Source organism: Triticum dicoccoides, chromosome 6B, assembly GCF_002162155.2.
Source record: "Triticum dicoccoides isolate Atlit2015 ecotype Zavitan chromosome 6B, WEW_v2.0, whole genome shotgun sequence".
NCBI classification, from domain to species: domain Eukaryota; kingdom Viridiplantae; phylum Streptophyta; class Magnoliopsida; order Poales; family Poaceae; genus Triticum; species Triticum dicoccoides.
Genome location: NC_041391.1, coordinates 461,899,682 through 461,914,112, shown reverse-complemented (window position 1 = coordinate 461,914,112; position 14,431 = coordinate 461,899,682).

Sequence of the window (14,431 nt, the reverse complement as noted above, 5' to 3'; positions counted from 1 at the left end):
GCTCATGGTATCTCCAGAGCGTAGTGATGTACGCGTGGTACTGGTCTTGCAATTTCGCGAGGGCTGGGGTTGGGGCCGCATTCCTACGCGTGCTCGGAACGTGCCAGGTGGTCTTGTCATAGGTTACTCCGGGCGCGCTTGATGGTGTCCGGTCGCTTAACAGCCGGACTCGAGAATTGCCTTAAGAGGCTACTCTGTACTTCCTCCGCGAGAGCCGCTGTATGCTCCTCCATTTGGAGAGAGCGTTCGGTGTTTCCATTGACCGTGATGACTCCTCGAGGGCCTGGCATCTTGAGCTTGAGGTATGCGTAGTGCGGCACCACATTGAACTTTGCAAATGCGGTTCGTCCGAGCAGTGCATGATAGCCGCTGCGGAACGGGACTATGTCGAAGATTAACTCCTCGCTTCGGAAGTTATCCGGGGATCCGAAGACCACTTCAAGTGTAACTGAGCCTATACAATTGGCCTCTACGCCTAGTATGACGCCTTTGAAGGTCGTCTTTGTGGGTTTAATCCTTGAGGGGTCTATGCCCATCTTGCGCACTGTATCCTGATAAAGCAGGTTTAGGCTACTGCCGCCGTCCATCAGGACTCTAGTGAGGTGAAATCCGTCGACGATTGGGTCTAAAACCAATGCGGTGAATCCGCCATGGCGGATGCTGGTGGGGTGGTCCCTTCGATCAAAAGTGATCGGGTAGGAGGACCACAGATTGAACTTTGGGGCGACTGGCTCCATCGCGTATACGTCCCTGAGTGCATGCTTCCGCTCCCTTTTGGGTATGTGGGTTGCGTATATCATGTTCACCGTCCGCACTTGTGGGGGGAAACCCTTCTGTCCTCTATTGTTCGGCGGCCGTGTCTCCTCCTCGTCATCGCTATGCAGCCCCTTGTCGTTGCCTTCGGCGATTAACTTGCCTGCCTGCTTGAACACCCAACAATCTCTGTTGGTGTGATTAGCTGGCTTTTCGGTGGTGCCGTGTATCTGGCACGAGCGATCGAGTATCCGGTCCAAATTGGACGGGCCCGGAGTAGTTCTTTTGAACGGCTTTTTCCGCTGACCGGATTTAGAGCCTCTGAATCCAGCATTGACTGCCGTATCTTCAGTATTATCGCCGTTAATGCGGCACTTGTGCTTATTGCGACGCGACCTGCCATTGCTGTCTTTGGTATCCGAACTACCAGAGTTTTTGGTTAGGTTGTTACTACGGATTATGGTCAGAGCGGGTCATGAGTGATGTGAGGGCTGCCATTGATTTTGGCTTTTCCTGTCCTAGGTGCCGGGCAAGCCATTCGTCGCGAATGTTATGTTTGAAGGCTGCAAGGGCCTCTGCATCTGGACAGTCGACGATTTGATTTTTCTTGGTTAAGAACCATGTCCAGAATTGTCTGGCCGATTCATCTGGCTGCTGAATTATGTGGCTTAGGTCATCGGCGTCTGGTGGTCGTACATATGTGCCCTGGAAGTTATCAAGGAATGCGGCTTCCAGGTCCTCCCAACACCCGGTTGATTCTGCTGGCAAGCTGTTGAGCCAATGCCAAGCTGGTCCTTTAAGCTTGAGTGGGAGGTATTTGATGGCGTGAAGATCATCACCGCGGGCCATGTGGATATGAAGGAGATAGTCTTCAATCCAAACCGCAGGATCTGTTCTGATGTCATAGGATTCAATGTTTATGGGTTTGAAACCTTCGGGGATTTGATGATCCATTACTTGATCTATGAAGCATAGTGGGTGTGCGGCGCCTCTGTATTGGGCTATATCACGACGCAGCTCAGATGAGCTTTGTCTACTGTGTTCGGCCCGGCCAGAATTGCTGTATCCGGCGTGACGGTTGTCGTCGCGTATCGTGGGGCGCCCACGCGATCCGTAGATCGATCTTGTTTGTCTTGCCTTATCCTCCAATATGTCCTGCAAGTCCGCTGCATTCCCCGTGACTTTGTACTTTTCGAGCGACACCGGGGTACGGCTTTAATGGAGGGCCTAGAGGCCTCTCTGTCGCGGCCACGAGGTGGCCGGTCGGCCGTATTATGCACTGGTGATGTAGGTTTATGTGCTTCCTCCTCTAACCGGGGTAGCAGCCTTCGTTTGGGGTAGCTTTTGGAGGGGCGTTCGAGTTCATACTCTTCGGCCGCAAGGACTTCAGTCCACCTGTCGGCTAGCAGGTCTTGGTCAGCTCTAAGCTGTTGCTGTTTTTTCTTGAGGCTGCTTGCTGTGGCCATAAGCCTGCATTTGAAACGCTCTTGTTCGACGGGATCCTCAGGCACGACAAATTCGTCGTCGTCGAGGCTTGCCTCGTCTCCGGAGGGAGGCATATATTTGTCGTCCTCTACCTCTTTGTCTGCCGTTCTCTTATGAGGGCTGGTTTCTCCATCCTCCTGCGCTGAATCTTGCTGGAGGGGGTTGTCTTCGGCACTGTCCGGGGTGTTATTATCTCCGGTACCGGAATCTCCATTCTTGCTGTGGCGGGATTTGGAGCGGCGCCGCTGACGCCGGCGCTTAGGCTGTTTTTTGGAGGGGTCGTCCTCCGCTGTTCCCTCGCCATTCCCATCCTTTGGGAAGTCCACCATGTATATGTCGTATGACGAGGTGACCTTCCAATGCCCTGTAGGCGCTGAGTCTTGGTCATCTCCTGCATCATCGTCCATACCGTCGATGTCTTCGGAGTCGAAGTCTAGCATGTCGGTTAAGTCATCGACAGTGGCTACGAAGTGGGTGGTGGGTGGGCTTTGAATTTCTTCATCGTCCGCATCCCAACCGTTCTGACCATAATCCGTCCAGGGCTCTCCTGATAAAGAGAGACACTTTAGCGAATTCAGGATGTCGCCAAAAGGCGAGTGCTGAAAGATGTCCGCAGCGGTGAACTCCTTGATCGGCGGCCAATCGGATTCGATTGGCAGGGGCGCAGAAGGTTCGGGGTCCGGAGAGGAGTCCGGCACCTTGGAGTCACGAGCTTCACAAGGGACAGGGTTGGTATTCGGCTCTATCACTGTAGAGGTAGCAGCCCCCGAGGCGGTGTCCAGCCACCCATCCTCGATCGGCGCAGTCGGTTCCGAGCTAAGGGTCGGAGCGGACTCTTGTGCGGCCTCCAGGGCACTGTCCGGCAGCAGAGCTAAATCATGCCCATCGTGACAGTGCGGCGTGCTCGGCTATGGCTCGAATTCGTCGAAGATCAAGTCTCCGCGGATGTCGGCCGTATAGTTCAAACTTCCAAATCTGACCTGATGGCCAGGGGCGTAGCTTTCGATCTGCTCCAGATGGCCAAGTGAATTGGCCCGCAGTGCAAAGCCGCCGAATATGAAGATCTGACCGGGGAGAAAAGTCTCGCCCTGGACCGCGTTGTTGTTGATGATCGAAGGAGCCATCAGGCCTATAGGTGACACAGAGGAACTCTCAATGAAAGCACCAATGTCGGTGTCAAAACCGGCGGATCTCGGGTAGGGGGTCCCGAACTGTGCGTCTAGGCAGATGGTAACAGGAGACAAGGGACACGATGTATTTACCCAGGTTCGGGCCCTCTCTGTGGAGGTAAAACCCTACTCCTGCTTGATTAATATTGATGATATGGGTAGTACAAGAGTAGATCTACCACGAGATCAAGGAGGCTAAACCCTAGAAGCTAGCCTATGGTATGATTGTTGTTCGTCCCACGGACTAAAACCCTCCGGTTTATATAGACACCGGAGATGGCTAGGGTTACACAGAGTCGGTTACAATGGTAGGAAATCTACATATCCGTATCACCAAGCTTGCCTTCCACGCCAAGGAAAGTCCCATCCGGACACGGGACGAAGTCTTCAATCTTGTATCTTCATAGTCTTGGAGTCCGGCCGACGGTGATAGTTCGGCTGTCCGGACACCCCCTAGTCCAGGACTCCCTCACCGGGCATTAATGTGGAACTGACGTTCCGGGGCGACGCTGACTGTTTCACGGGGAAGAGCGGGCCGGCAAGGGAGGGGGTTGGGTCGGCTAGGGCGGTTAAACGCGGGCGTGGTGGTGGTATTGGTTTTGAACCGTTTCAGGTGTAGTACTAGTAGTTTGCAAAACTACTCAATTATTGCACTCAGTTTCCTAAGAAAATGTGGTAAAAAACGTTACTCCAGATCCCGCTTCCCTTCTCCTTCCTCTTCCACCGCCCGCGCACGTCCGCGGGAAGCGACCGATCAACCCTTATATAGGAGTGCTAGCACAAAAAGATGCATGCATGACCACTAAAATTTCCAGATTAAAGCGCCGCTCCGGCTGGAGTATGGCGTATGTCGTTACCTTGGTCCGGGCCATGGCTCCTAGGCTACGGCAACCAGAGAAGAGGCGACGGGAGGGGAATGAAAGCACCTACTGTTTGGGTTCGCCGTCTGTCTTAAATAAATGTGCACCATCAGGTGTACCCGCGGGTGCACAAATTGTAACATACGTGTCTGCTTAAGTGGGCGTCACGTAACTGCTGTGTGTGAGAGATTCTGAGAGACAGAGTGCATGTGTGCGACTCTACTCTTCAGACATGTACTCAACCTTTTGCATCGAGATATAAGTATAATGGTATTACACTTTAGCTAGTGATTTATGTGGCCATGTTAACGTGGTTGTGTAAAAAAATGTCACTTCCTGCTCGTGATTTGCATTATATAATTACTAGCAAGATGCTCGTGCATTGCACAGAACATCAATTTGCATTTTTTTACAAAAAACCTATTGTGATTGACCCATGCAGGAGTAATCCCATGTGTAAAAACTAATGATATCTCAAAATTTTTATCGGAAAACTGGTATCTGGACAATTTCATCGAAAAAATGAAAGATGAGAGATAAGGTGAGGAGGAGTGGAGCGTGGTGGTGATTGGTGGTCAGACTGGGCGGAGGCATGGGGATGGACTGAGCCGGCAGGTGGCAGCGGCCACCATGCTAGATTGTTCTAGAGACTTCCTTTTTTAATTGCTCAGCAATGAGGGTGTGGGAGATAAGGACGATGAACGAGGCAATGCCTTGTCTGTAAATGTGGAGAGAGGTGCGGGTATCTTTTGTAAAATTGTCATAGTTTGTTTTCTATCTGTCAAATATAGATCAGACGGTCTATATTACAAGATGGCAGGCACACCATCATCACCAACTCATTTTTATAAGAGTAGAGATGATAATGTCGAATTTCGGGTTCCGGCAGACCCTTGAGGTGACATAGAGTTTATACTGGTTCAGGCCACCATTGCGGTGTAATACCCTACTCCAGTGTGTGGTGTGGTGGATTGCCTCTTGGGCTGATGATGAACAATACAAGGGAGAACAGCCTCGCGAGGGTCTGTTCTTGGTTGGTGCGACGAACTACTAGGGGGAGCTCAGTCGCTCTCTCTCTACTGGTTTCCTGGCGAGGATCACGTCCGTCCCTACCTTGTGGTGGCTATCCTATTTATAGGCAAAGACCCTGGGCCTCCTCCCAAATATTGAGCGGGAAGGGCGTCAACAATTGGCCATTTTGAAGGGGAACATCTGGTACACTTATCCTGACTAAAGTTGGTCCTCGCCTGTCAAAGGCTCTGGTGGTGACGCCTGCTTGGGATCCACAATGACTTCCTTCCTGCCGTTGGGCGGGTCTTGGTCTTGTTGCACCGAAATGGATGCCTTTGTTTGATGCTCTTGCCTGCGCTTGCTCCCTTTGCGCCAAAGAGGAAAGGAGGACACTGCGCGAGCTGGCGCCCGACTGGCGCCCTTGGTCGTCATGGCTTGCGTCATGGGCACCTCGTGCGGTACCCCGCCTTGATCTCTCCGCCTCCTCGTGAGCCAGCCTCATGAGGCCGTGCCTGAGGAAGCTCCTTGTCGTCCGCCCTGCAAGGCTTGGCCCCTCATGAGGGTCTTGAGCTTGTGTTGATGAAGATGGGACGTGCCGGGCCCCCTTTGAGCCACGCCGCAGGCCGCAGGCAGGCAAGTCTGGGGACCCCCGTTCATAGAACGCTGACGGTAGCCCCCGGGCCCAAGGCGCGCCCGGACTTGGCCGAGCAGAGAGGCGAAAGGGCAAGCACGAAGCGCCGCTGGCCCTAACAGCCTGCGGCCTTGGGCACCGCGGGGCAGTTGATTGGACGTGGGCGGCACTGCTCCCCCACGCCTCCTTATTTTATGCCATGCTAGGCGGACTCGTAATCGCACACAGCCGCTCCCTTTTTCGTTGCCAGAGCGTCCTCTGCCCTTTCTCCTCTTGAACTCCAGCTTCCGCCCCCAATCCAATCTCGAACCTCCCCCCCTTTCCGTTGCTATGGCTCCGATAAAGAAAGGAAGAGGGAAGAAACCCATGCCTGCGCCTTGCTCGCCGTCGTCGGCGGCCCCCGCCGTCGACCAGTCGATCATAATCAATCGAGAGGGCTTGGGCAAGGTCAGTTTGGTTCTGGCCACCATCTTCAACGAATGCGGGAGGACGACGGCCTGGCCCGCGTCTTGCTTCTCCATCGACAGGATAATCACTGAGGTCTGGTATTTCGCCAAGGCCCTGTGGGCGGGACTGGTTCCCCCCTTTTCCGATTTCTTCAACACCATGCTCTCCCACTATCAGATCCACATGATGCATCTGGGTCCTGAATCCATCACTCTTCTAGCGGTCTTCGCCTTTGTTTGTGAGGCAATGATGGGCATCCTTCCTTTGGTTGCCTTGCTGCGCCACTTCTTCTCTCTACACCTTGTCGACCCCACCCAATGCTCGGGGTGCGTGAGCTTCATTGCTGCACCCGAAACAACGGACTTAGGGATTGACTTTAGCCTTCCTCCGCCCGCACCTGGGTTCCGCGAACGGTGGCTGTATGTGGACATAGGGGTGCCCAGCCCTCTGCTATTGGAGCCATCTTCGCCTGCCGTCCCCAATTCAGGCTGGGGCCAGGAGACGCTCACGAGTTCCCGGCTCATCTTTGTCTGGCGCCGCTTCGCGTTCTTGAGGGCACTCGGCATGACGGCGCCCAAGGTGGTGAAGGAATTCCTGCTATGCCGCATTGCCCCTCTCCAACGCCACTCTCACCGGATGTGGGCCTTCAGCGGGCGTGAGGATCGCATGAGGCTCCAGGAAGAGGACCTAACGACTGAAGCACTGAGGAAAGTGCTCTCGGTCATGACTGGGGACCCCACCCCTAGCGACATCCAGCAAGGGGGGGCCTTGCTGTACCTCTGCCCGAACAGGGGCGACTTTGTGAATCAGATGCCCATCTTCGACGAGTGGGGGCCGCGCCCCGCTGGCCTCCAGGGGCCTCGCGAGAACCCGGTGATGGTAGCCGCCCTTGCAGTCGGCCAAGGAGACTCTTCCTCAAGTGGCAGAGCAGGGAGGCGTGAGCCGCCGGAGGCCGAGGGGGCCTCCGCCGAGGTGACAGCGCTGGGCGGCGCTCATGAGGGAGAAGCCCCTAAGGCCCGTGCTACTGTGGCTGAGGGCAGCGAGCAGCTGCCCGCAGCGCCTGCGGCTGAGGCCCCTGAGGCCCCAGCTACTCTTCTCGGTGAGGTGACCGGCGGCGCGCATCAGGCAGACGCCCCTGATGCGGGTCGCCTTGACGCTTCTTCCTCGTCGCAAGCTGACCCCTGCGCTCGACTCTTGGGCCGCTTCACATGGACTTCGAGGCCCTCCGGAAGAGAAGGGAGGCCCTGGGTGACGATTACCCTTGTCGCCTGCTGAAGCGTAGGAAGTACTTCGCTACCGATGAGTAAGCCTTCTGCCTTCCCAGCTCCTGATCCTTCTCTTGCTTTTCCTGATCCTTGCTCCACAGGGCCCTTCCCGCCGAGCTCACGGAGATGACTGAGGCGCCATCCCCCTTGTCTCCGCCCTCTCCATCGTCTTCGAGCACTCCGAGCAGCAGAGCCCTTGCGGTGAGGCCGGTTGGATAGACGAACCATCCTGAGGCGCATTGCAGCCCTGCGCGCCTCGTGACCTTCCTTCGCGAGCCTTCTCGTGGCATAGCCAGCCTGCTGTGGGCTTCTCGTCTGTTTGTGGACCGTGACTGGCTGGGGTACTCCCTGCGCTTTTCATTTGGGGATGGACTGGCTCCAGGCTGGGCTTCTGGCGAGGCGTGCCCGGCCACCGCGAGGGTGCCAGCCCCCAGCCCCCTGCCCAGAGGGGGAGTGCTGATTCGTGTCCCCCGGCGCTCGCTTGGGGCGGATGATGGTGTGGAAGACGTACTCGAGCGCGCCCGGGAGCGTCGCGCTCTTCGCCAAGGGTTTCTTCGGAGGGCGGCTGACGCGGTGAGCCTGCTTGGTGAAGAGCTTGCTGATGAGGACGTGCGCCTTGAGGCCGAGGGCCTGCACTTGGCTGCACAGAGGCGCGAGCTAAAGGCGGCTATCGCCCTCGTGCGCTATCAGCGCGACCTTGACGATGAGGAGACCAAGGCGTCGTTGGCGGCCTCTCGGGAGGTCCGTTCCCGGGCCGTCGAGGAGGCCCGGGAAGCTGACCGGCGGCAAGAGGCGACGGAGGAGCGGACGCGGGAACTCCTGGCCCGGTGCCGCTCACTGGAGGAGCAGGTGGAGCTGCACAAGGCGGCCCTCGCGTCGATGAAGGTGGCTCAGGCGACCCAGCGGAGCTCCAAAAGCGTGAGGAGGCGTTGACGCTGGAAGCCGCTGAACGTGCACGCGAGTATGAACGCCTAGAGACAAGGGAGGGCTTGGTGACGCAGGCGGAGGATGATGTTGCTGCACGGGAAGCCCGTGTCCTGGAGGAGGTCGGACGTCGGGTGGCGACGGCGCGCTTGAACCTCGAGCGCGAGTTTGAGGAGAGGCTGGGGTTGATCCGGACCGAGGCTGAAGGTACGACCGCTGTCTTGAGGGTCAAGCTGGAGGAAGCGACGCGGCGGGCCGACGCTTTGCGGGCCGCACTTGAGGTGGCGTAGGGGGAGTCAACTACCTCCCATGCCGAGGTGCTTCTCCTTCGCCAACGGGTGGACGAGGTTGAGGCCGTCGCGCGCCAGAATGCGGACGAGATACGCCAGCGGCGGATCCTGGAGCACGAGCACGGCCCCATGCTCACCACGCTTCGGGAGAGAGCCAACACAGCCTTGGGTAACATCTGTGAGGCGGCTGTTGGCGAACCGCACGCAGTTAACTACGCCGGCAACCTTCAGTTCTTCACTGACATTGTGACGCAGCTGGAGGCGCGGTCGGTCAGAGCCGACAGGTTGGTGGAGGAGAGGAGCCGCGCCCTGCTTGGGCGCGCCTTTTCTCGCGTCTTCAGCCATCTCCGGAACATGGACCCCCACTTCGACTTTGACGCTGCCATCGCCCCAGTCCCCCAGGCCGTCCGGGACGACCTGGTGCACTGGGTGGAAGACAACATGGACGCTCTCGTCAGGGCCTTCACTTCAGATAACGACGGCGTGATCGTGGCCGCCAATGAGGGCGGCGTGGTGAATGGTCCTGACGCCGCTGATGGCAACGCAGAGGGCGATGGCGAGGCCAGCGACGCCAACAACAGTTCAGGCGGTGCTCCTGAGGATGCATTGGGGGATTTATCTGACTGACCGTGTATTGTTCCTGTCTCCTTACCCTGCATGTATAGAACTCAGGTTTTGACCTGATGGTTGCAAGAGCATTTTGGGAGGGGGTGCCCCTCATGTAAAACTCATGTTCAGCGTACTAGTGGATGCTACATCACCCGTACGCCCGCACCAAGTGGTTGGCTAGGCGACGAGACGGCTGGCTAGTTTACCTTTATCCCGTGTGGGCCCTGAGATAGCTTGTGGGAGGCTGTGGTGTCTCGAGTGTCTCCTGATCGAATCCGTAGGATCTGCAGTGAAAAACCTCCTGAGAGGATACGACGGCGGCAGTCTGGGCTGCACGCAAGCTAGGCCAGACCCGGCTCGCGAGGGGCTCACGAGGGGAGGCAGCTGAGGCAAAATGGTAACCGAAACGCGAGAGATTGCTCGAACGAGACTAAGCACCCCTTCCCCAAACACACGCAAATCTCAAATTCGAGTCCAACTTAAATCCAGCGGGGAAAGCGACAACCAAGGGAAAAGCAATGGAAGCAGAAAAAAGGCCGCGTCCGGCACCTAGTCTAGTCTTTGACGTCTTCTCACCAGCGCGGAGCTAAGTGCTGCCACTGGGCGTGGGAGGGAGCCCCAGGGCCTGAGGCCGGCACCCCTGAGACTCCGGGGCGTGTACAACCTCACTCATTATTACGTGAGAGTGTCACGGGGCGGCGAGCTTCACAGGCACTGGGCCTTCTTCACAGGTACCGGCCTTGCTTCATATCGCCAGACGAGGGCCCTGCCTTGCGCCACACTCTAGTGCCATCAACGACGACCGGAAACCAGGACGCGGCCGATGGGGTAGAGCGGTCGCCAGCGGTTCCCCCGAGGACCACGGGTCCTCTGCCAGGGGCAGGCCCTGAGGCACCTCCCTAGCTGAGGGCCTAACTCCTGAGAACGCCTTGCTCCAAACACCGCGGTGGTGATGCCAGATCCTGGCCCCTCTCCTGCAGCCCCTGACGCCCTCCTCCTGAGGGGTAGGAGACTGTGGGAGCGGGGTGGTTGCTCGCTACGGCGACCTGCACCTCCTGTGATCCATGATTAGCGTATGCCTGCTCCTGAGGAATTAGCGGTACCCGATAATCGTTGCTTCTAGCGTGGCCAGTGGGGCCGTCCCGGGGCTCCTGGAAGAGCTCAGCTTCTGGCGCCTCGTCCCCCCAGCTTGGGCTGAGGAGCGAGCCTTGTTCGCCCTCATGCGGGTGCCCTTGGTCCATCATGTGGGGCACGTAATCTTCTGGGGCCGTCATCCCGAAGGCCGCGCCATAGTGCTCCGCGTGCCATGCAGCTCTGCTTGATGTGCCCACCTGGGGGTGGTAGCGCCGCAGCCCCCTGGGGCTGTGGGTCGCGACGAGTCCTTCTTCGCTGGCCGGGAGCAAAGTCAGCGCTGCCGCTGGCCCGGTGTCGACAGCTTCGCTGGTGTTGGAGTAGCCTTGGAGCCTGCGGGCACGCGTGGGGCCCCCACGCGGGCCGCCCTGGACCTGAGATGCGAGCTGGGTGCAGAAGGGGTGAGCCCCTGAGGCGGCAAAGGCCAGGAGCTCTGCCACCCGCTCTAGCAGCACGTCGCGGCCGCCCTCCAGCAGCCTGCACTGCAGTAACTCTCGGGCCACCGTGAGCGCGGCCCTTGAGTTCGCCTGCTCCCGGCGCGTGTACGACGTCGTGGCCACGGCGTGATTGGAGGCCCTTGCTGCCGACCGCGCCTGCCGCGGCGTGAGAGCTGTCGAAGCCTGTCCGCGTCGCCCACGGCCCGCAGCGCCCTGCAGACCGCGAGCCGCCTGGTGAACGGGGTCGCCCGAGGCGAGCGGCTCTACACGGGCGGGCCAAGCCGCCCAGGGATCAGGGTTGCCCGCCTGGTCGCCGGACATGGTGATGACGATGCGACGGGACGTGGAGTGGCAGAAGGTGGATCCCGATGCACCCCTACCTGGCGCACCAAATGTCGGATTTGGGTTCCGGCAGACCCTTGAGGTTCGAACACTGGGGTGCGCGCGGAGATTTCTCCCTCTACCTACCTGCTCCTCGCCGCCTCGCTAGGATCTAAACTACGGAAGGAACAACACAAGTGACACAGAGTTTATACTGGTTCAGGCCACCATTGCGGTGTAATACCCTACTCCAGTGTGTGGTGTGGTGGATTGCCTCTTGGGCTGATGATGAACAATACAAGGGAGAACAGCCTCGCGAGGGTCTGTTCTTGGCTGGTGCGATGAACTACTAGGGGGAGCTCACTCGCTCTCTCTCTACTGGTTTCCTGGCAAGGATCCCGTCTGTCCCTACCTTGTGGTGGCTAGTCCTATTTATAGGCAAAGACCCTGGGCCTCATCCCAAATATTGAGCGGGAAGGGCGCCAACAATTAGCCATTTTGAAGGGGAACATCTGGTACACTTATCCTGAGTAAAGTTGGTCCTCGCCTGTCAAAGGCTCTGGTGGTGACGCCTGCTTGGGCTCCACAATGACTTACTTCCTGCCGTTGGGCAGGTCTTGGTCTTGTTGCACCAAAATGGATGCCTTTGCTTGATGCTCTCGCCTGCGCTTGCTCCCTTTGTACCAAAGAGGAAAGGAGGACACTGCGCGGGCTGGCTCCCGACTGGTGCCCTTGGTCGTCATGGCTTGCGTCATGGGCACCTCGTGAGGTACCCCGCCTTGATCTCTCCGCCTCCTCGTGAGCCAGGCTGATGAGGCCGTGCCTGAGGAAGCTCCTTGTCGTCCGCCCCGCGAGGCTTGGCCCCTCGCGAGGGTCTTTAGCTTGTGTTGATGAAGATGGGCCGTGCTGGGCCCCCTTTGAGCCACGCCGCAGGCCGCAGGCAGGCAAGTCTGGGAACGCCGAAGATAAGTTTTCTAACTACTAAAGTAAAGTGGAATGTGTCCATGTTATACAAGTAAATTAAGGTGATTTATTATCATATGGGTAAGGTTGGATGAAGGGTGGTAGGAACAAATGCGCCGCCTAGAGCATGTGTGTGAGAGATGAAGTCTTAGTGTGTGTGTGTGTGTGGGGGGGGGTGCATGTGTGTGTGTGACGCGGGGTCCTCGGTGGCGGATGTAATTTAAGTGTGCGTGGCTTCATCATAGTGTATGACAGAGGCCACCAATGAGGGGGTGCGAGAGAGAAAAGGCCCATAGATAGGGAATAGAAGGTGTGTGCGCGTGAGAGGAGTCAATATCGAGAGAACGTGTTTGTTCGGGAGACATGAGGAAGACTACTATATATCGATGGTGCATGTAGGCAGGAACTATACGAAAGGATGGTCTTATTGGTTTCAGGGATATAGGGGAAGAGTGAGAGAGGGGGGGGGTAGCTAGAAGGAGATTGTTAAGTGTGAGTGTGTGTTTGACCCATCCACGCGAAAGTTATGTGCACACAAGAAGAGAACGATTCGATGTGGCGTGAGGGTTGAGGGTAATTAACTATGTATGAAGACATAGGAGACCTTTAATGTGCATGTGCGAGAGGTATACATATATACATGGGATGTATGTGTGTGCGCGCGAGCATGATCGAGATAAAAGAAAGAAGACATAAGTCATAAGATCAACAATATGGGAGAGATCGGCATGACAATATGCATGCATGTGAGAGTGCAGGGAAGAAGGCTCGATAATTGAGCATGTGTTTTTGTCTTTAAGAGATGGTGGCGTGGGCTGGAGCATGCATCTATGGAGAGCAGAGGGAGCGAGACACAACGATTGTGCAAAAGAGATCAACCTATAAATGCATGTATGGAGAGACATATATAGTGTGGGTGATAGGAAGCAAGAGATTGTGTGAGAAAGAAATGTTGATGGAGAAACTACAGATAGATACAGAGATAGAGATGCTAGCTAGAGGGACATCGGCTAGTTTGAGTGTTGGAGATGACCGCCGGGTGGTTCAGAGGGTGAAGTTATGTGTGTGAGAGAGAAAGATAAAAATAGGGCACTTGACTGCATGTAGAGAGAAACATATATAGTGTGCGTGATAGGAAGCAAGAGTGAGGGTGAGAAATAAGGTCGATGGAGAAACAGATAAATAGAAAGATAAAGATGCTAGCTAGTGTGTGTTAGAGATAGGAGTCGAGTGGATCAGAAGGCTGAGTTATGTGTGTGGGTGTGAGAGAGATAGAGAGAGTGTTCATGTGAGTCACATACAAACAAATATCAGAGAGAAATGAGATCCCGAGAGACAGAGTTTTGTGTTTGCGAGAGAGAAAGATATTTCACAACGAGAGTAATAGCTAGAGAGACATATGAGGGAACGCAAGATATCTCTAGGGAGAGAGAGTGTGTGTGTGAGCGAGATACAAGAGAATGGTGGGAGATATGAGACCCTCGGAGACAGAGTTTGTGTTTGTGTGTGAGAAAGAGATATTTGAGAGGAAGGGTCGTAGCTTCTCATATCTGAGGAGCGAAAGACATCTCTGTGTGAGAGGGGGTGTGCGAGTGGCACACAGGGGAATAGTAGAGAGAAATGAGACCCTCGGAGACGAAGTTTGTGTTTGTGTGAGAGAAAGAGATTTCACATGGAGAATCGTAGTTAGAGACACATAGCAGGGAGCGAGATATACTTGAGAGATAGAGTGATGAAGGTCGAGGGAGAGAGTACCTCACTGTGTTGCGAAGATAAAAGATCATTGTCGACATATAGGTAGCATGAGAGATACCAGAGAGACGATGAACGCGTATAGGTCTAGAGAGATACTCCTATATAAGCATGAGTGATAGCTATATGAGACGAATATCTGGATTAAAGGGGATTCAAATATTTAAACTAGAGATCACAACATCGATAATATCATAACGCAAATTGGTGTATCAAACATGCATATTCATTTGAATTTGGGGACACGTGTAATGTTATATAGTTTATCAATATTAGTGATCCATAGATTCTTTAATTAGAGACAATGCATGATTTATATGCAATTAATGTCTAAACGGGATTACACTATATATTGCATGTGTGAAACACATTATACATGTTTG